This window comes from Formica exsecta, unplaced genomic scaffold (genome assembly GCF_003651465.1).
Source record: "Formica exsecta isolate Colony F162 unplaced genomic scaffold, ASM365146v1 scaffold82, whole genome shotgun sequence".
Classification (NCBI taxonomy): Eukaryota; Metazoa; Arthropoda; class Insecta; order Hymenoptera; family Formicidae; genus Formica; species Formica exsecta.
The window spans coordinates 1830719-1835892 of NW_021853592.1; the positions used below are offsets into that span (position 1 = coordinate 1830719).

General features: G+C 40.9%; 1 protein-coding gene across 1 annotated transcript in view; it reads left to right on the forward strand.

Moving 5' to 3' along the window:
* Positions 1-286: 286 nt before the first annotated feature.
* The window catches only part of LOC115244394, a 56074-nt gene continuing 51186 nt past the window's right edge, over positions 287-5174 (forward strand). Inside the window, exon 1 of the mRNA XM_029821990.1 lies at positions 287-396. The gene's annotated coding sequence lies outside the window, so the exon portion shown is untranslated. The remainder of the gene's footprint in view (positions 397-5174) is intronic.

The window sequence follows — 5174 nt, forward strand, 5'->3', positions numbered from 1 at the left end:
ATCTTGAATCTTGAATCTCAATCTTCAATGCGTAGTCTGATACGGGCATAAAAACAATCTATACTTTTCATATTCGATGACGGAAATCGAAACGCGATATCGAGCGCCCTCCTCGCGAACGCGAGGAACGAGCGTTAGCGGGGGATACTCGTCATAGGAGTATCGGTGGTGGAGGCGCGACGGTGGTTTGTACGATAGGGGCATAGGGGTGGCGCGCGAGCGCGAGCGCCATCTGTCTGTTCAGTACCCGGCCATCCTCGGTGCAACCCCGTAGTGTGACTCGCGCTCGCGGCTTCCGGATTATCGCGGCTAGTTTTGCGAGACCCGAGGATTGGGACACAGTGCATACCGTGCCTTAATACAGTGACCAGTGTATGCCTTGAACGCGACAAAAAGGTAATTATCGCCAGTGACGATCATTCTTTCCTCTCTTTCTCACCTTCTCTCTCTCTCTCTCTCTCTCTCTCTCTCTTTTTCCCTCTCTCTTTTTCTTTCGCTTTCGAAAACGAGTCTCGAGGAACGAACGAAGAGTGAAGTATAAAGGGATGAACGGCGGCGGAAACGACGTATAGAGGAGAAGGTGGAGCGCGAGGGAGGTGGTGGCCGTCGCGTTTAAGGATATCGCTCTCCTCGACGAGACGAGACGAGACGGACACGCGAGTCCGCGAATCGATCCGTCCGCCTTTACCGCCCCGATACCACGTCGCGCGGGTAGAGAAAAAGCGACCAAGTGCAACGGAGAATTTACTCGTGCCCCCCTCGTATCGGTGGCGATATCCTCGTCTCGTCCCCTTCCCCCGTTCTTTTCCCCCTTCGAGCGTTTCTCGGGACCGTCCGCGACACTCCGCGACCGTAACTCGTCAGTGCGATTCGCCCTTCGGGGGATCCTCATCATTCGAGTACGTGGGGCGCCTATCGTTCTCTCTCTCTCTCTCTCGCTCTCGGCAAAAGTGTGTGCTCCCCGCTATATACTCGCAAATTGTTCATTCTCCGCTAGCCGCGATATCCCCTCTCTCCTTCAACTGTGCGAGAGAGAAAGAGATCCGACCATTATCGCTCTCTCTTTCTTTAACCTTTCCGAATGTTAACAAATTTTCAATTAGTAGTGAGACAATGGCTGGCAAATTTTTTAAAACTTTCCAGCGCTATCTATTCCAATATTTACAGTGCAGAGGCTAGAAAAGCACTAGATAGCATTAGATATTTTCAAACTCCATTTATTTCAGCGACGTTCGGTCATCGCGTTTGGAAAACGTGGGCCGTCTCGTCGACGCTCGGCCCACGTCGAGTCTGCCTCCCCGATTGATCGTCGGGGATCAACCCCGCGACGCGGCGAGGGACACGAGGGTCGCGCGTCATCGTGCCTTATCGCGCCTTATCGCGATCGAGAGTCAGGGTTCTGCGAGTGTCTCAAACGTTGTAGTTACAGGTGAGTGCGTGTTCGAACGATGACGAGTATATATAGCCGGTGCGTTTCCGACGTCACACACATATCGCGGATATACGTCGGAGATGAACGCCTGGTGGTTTTCCCGGTGCATGCGCCGTGTCGTCAGGATTCTGTACGAATGCGTCATAGGAGAACGAACGAGTTTGAATCTCTTCGCGAAATTCGATCGCGTCTTCATTTTACCCCGGGCTCTGAAATACGCGATGAAGATCGTATCGAGGTAATCGGAGAACTTTTTTTTTTTTTTACGGCGAGATTGATAATTATCGCGATTTTTTTTTTTCGTTCTGTCTCTCTCTTTCTCTCTCTCTCTCTCTCACACACACAAGCAATACGTCATGTACGTCCGCGTGTTCTTTTTCGCGATAAAAATAATCTTTCTATCGGATTCGATCGACGTGACTCCCATTTGACGTTTCTCTCGTCTGACAATTAATCGAAACGAGACTTCGTCCGAGTACAAGTTAGGAAACCAGTAGCGAAATGAATGGCGGGTTACTTTGCTTTAGCTTTCAGCTAAAGAGGGAAGGTAAGGGAATAATTTGCTGCTTGGTTTCATCCGCCCCTTTTTGTTATACCGAAGTAAATCGAGCGTCACGTCGCGAATACAGAACGTCGAGAAAAGCGAATTACTCGTTTATTTCCCCCTCGAAGAACATGATAGAATAAAAAAGATAAGCGAGTAACTGTCTCTCGTTGTTTGATCCGTCTCTTGTACTACTGTAGCTTTGTATATTTATATTCCCGGTTTAATATCGAATCTCTTTTTACACGAAGTCAGTAGGAAGGTGGATTAATTTGAATAGCACAATGCTTTTTTTATCTTATCGAAAAGTTAATATACGAAAGCAAAGTAAGAAACTTCTCTCCCAGACTTTTTAATCCCTCGGTTAATCCGATATTACAACTTTGCGGGCGCGTACGAAGCTAATAGAGAAGCAATTCAAGTAGCACACATTACTCGTTTATCTTCTCCTTTATCGAGTAAGATAAGCAAATTACTCGCTGTTTGACTTACCATCCCCCTTACTGGGGGTCTGTGCATAAACTCCACGTTAATACACGTCGAATACGCACAGAGTCGATGGAGAAACAGAAGTCGAGAGCGCGCGGTCGCTTTATCCGTTTACCTCTTCTACTAATCTTTCTCGAACGAGATAGGCAAAACTCGCACAGCTTGCTTTTCTCTTTCGAATAAATACCCTCGAATATTAGACCCAATATATGCAAAGTCGAGAGAGAGGCAAATCAAGCAGTGTTTTGTTCGATTTTCTCCATCATTCTATCTCGAACAAGACACGCGCTACTCGATTACTACTACTAGCTTTTCCTGCATCCGACTTGTTAATCGTTGATACGTCCGCAGGATGTCTACTCCCTGGAGAAACCTTGTAAATCTAAAATTCTCAGGGATTTATTTTGTATTTGGAAAAATCAGGAAGTTCTCATGAAATTTTATTGGAACCCGGGGAATTTTTTTAAAAAATTCTCTCTTTGATAATTTTGCTCATATTGAAAACAATTGGCAAGCCGAGTAAATTACGCGTTTAAAATATATTATAATAAAATTTGCGCATAAATTACCGCGCTGGCTCTTGATTGCCTTCCCTCACCTTTATTTGAAATATATTATATATATATTTTTGTTTATATATTCAATGTTTTAACAAAATATTAAATATGTAGTACATATTCTTTATTGATGAAACTTTTAGTAATAAAAAAATTAAGATTTTACGGAAGTAAAAAATGCTTATCTTACGAAAGCTAATTCAGTTTTTTTTTTTTTTTTACTACATTTACAAATCTAGCACTTGAAAGTTAAAAGGCTCCGCGTTTTTCCTTGGTATGAGTGAAAAACATTGGAAAACGCGTGCAATGAAAAAGATTATTTTAGAAAGTTGCATCAAAAAATCTTTAAAATATTTTCTTTACCTGGAATTTTGTACAAAAATAAAATCAGAGAATTTTGAGGGAATTTTTTTTACAAGATTTTGAGTAGACATCCCCTGGTCCGTTTCTTGACGATGATTCGCCCGTCGTCCTTCATTGCGAATACGTACACAGAGAAAGATACGAACATGCACATATATAAGCACACATGCAAGCACGTATACATATACATATATATAACCTTTCCGAATGTTAACAAATTTTCAATTAGTAGTGAGACAATGGCTGGCAAATTTTTTAAAACTTTCCAGCCCTATCTATTCCAATATTTACAGTGCAGAGGTTAGAAAAGCACATTTTAATTAAAAATCTCATTAATCCATTAAAATTTACAAAAATAAAATCAGAGAATTTTGAAGGAATTTTTTTTACAAGATTTTGAGTAGACATCCCCTGGTCCGTTTCTTGACGATGATTCGCCCGTCGTCCTTCATTGCGAATACGTACACAGAGAAAGATACGAACATGCACATATATAAGCACACATGCAAGCACGTATACATATACATATATAAATGACCGATCGATTTTCCGTTCCCGATTCCGCGGCGCCCGTGGCATGCAACGATCGGCGGCGAACCGAATACACATACACACACGCACACACACACACGGGAGATTCATACGGGTTTCTGTGTCGTTTCTTACATAGGTCTCTCACGTCTATGATAGAGTCGTGATGCAAACGTTCGTAGCTATAGTTGCGAGCGATTAGCTGCGATCGGAGAACCGGGACGTGGAACATAGGTATGTAACAGTGTCGTAAAACACGCCAACAAACACGCTGTCTTGCTTTATCTTCTATATAGCGTCTTACGTCGAAACGACCCGAATCTGTCCAAGAGCGATCGTCGAGAGAGGATCAGATTAATTGGCGAACATGGACTTTGCTAAGATAAGAAAACAAGGGGTGTCTCGTGAATTTTCAAAAAATAGATATTTTTTTCCTTTGACAAAATCTCCGAAAATGCATCGTTTTTTTAGAGATATCCCATTTTTTAATATGCCAATACCGGGTGTATTTCCCTAAAGCGATAGACATGTTGAAGTATTTGTCGCATGAATAACACACTGGAATAATGAGAAGAAACCAAAAATTATATAAATAACATTCACTTTATTTATATTAGAATCGGAAAGCACACTCGTTGCCATAAGAAAATTTTATTTTGACTCAAATATAAAATTTCTTCAAGCGTTTTATTGTAAAAATGTAAATGCTATATATATAGACTTAATTATAACAGAATTACCAATATTTTTTGACAAGGAGTACTTTACTGTACTTTATTTTATTTACATGAGACCCTGTACAGAAATATTATATCAATATTTTTTGATTGATCCAAATCTCTCTCAAAATTCGATTCTTTATTAAATGATATTCGTACAAGAATGCGTTTTCAACAAGAATTCGATTTAAATCAATAAATTGTATCTTTTAATTTTTCAAATAATCGATGTATCCGACTTTTCCAAAGGATACTGATCTTTAAATATATATTGAATTACAAATTATGTATAGAGATTAATAGATCAGCATAAAAAAAAATAGCGGATCGAAAATATTTAGCATTCGCTCTTTATGTACGTGTAGTTAATCGAACACGAAGGTTTATGAAGATTTAATTGCTGTCGGCGCTATCTGGATTGTTTCAATCCAGAATGCTATAACTCTTTCTCATCCTTCTCAGTCTTTTGCTAACTCTCTCTTTTTTGAACACACGCTGGTTTCTTCAAAGTACACAACATCATATATATATATATATAT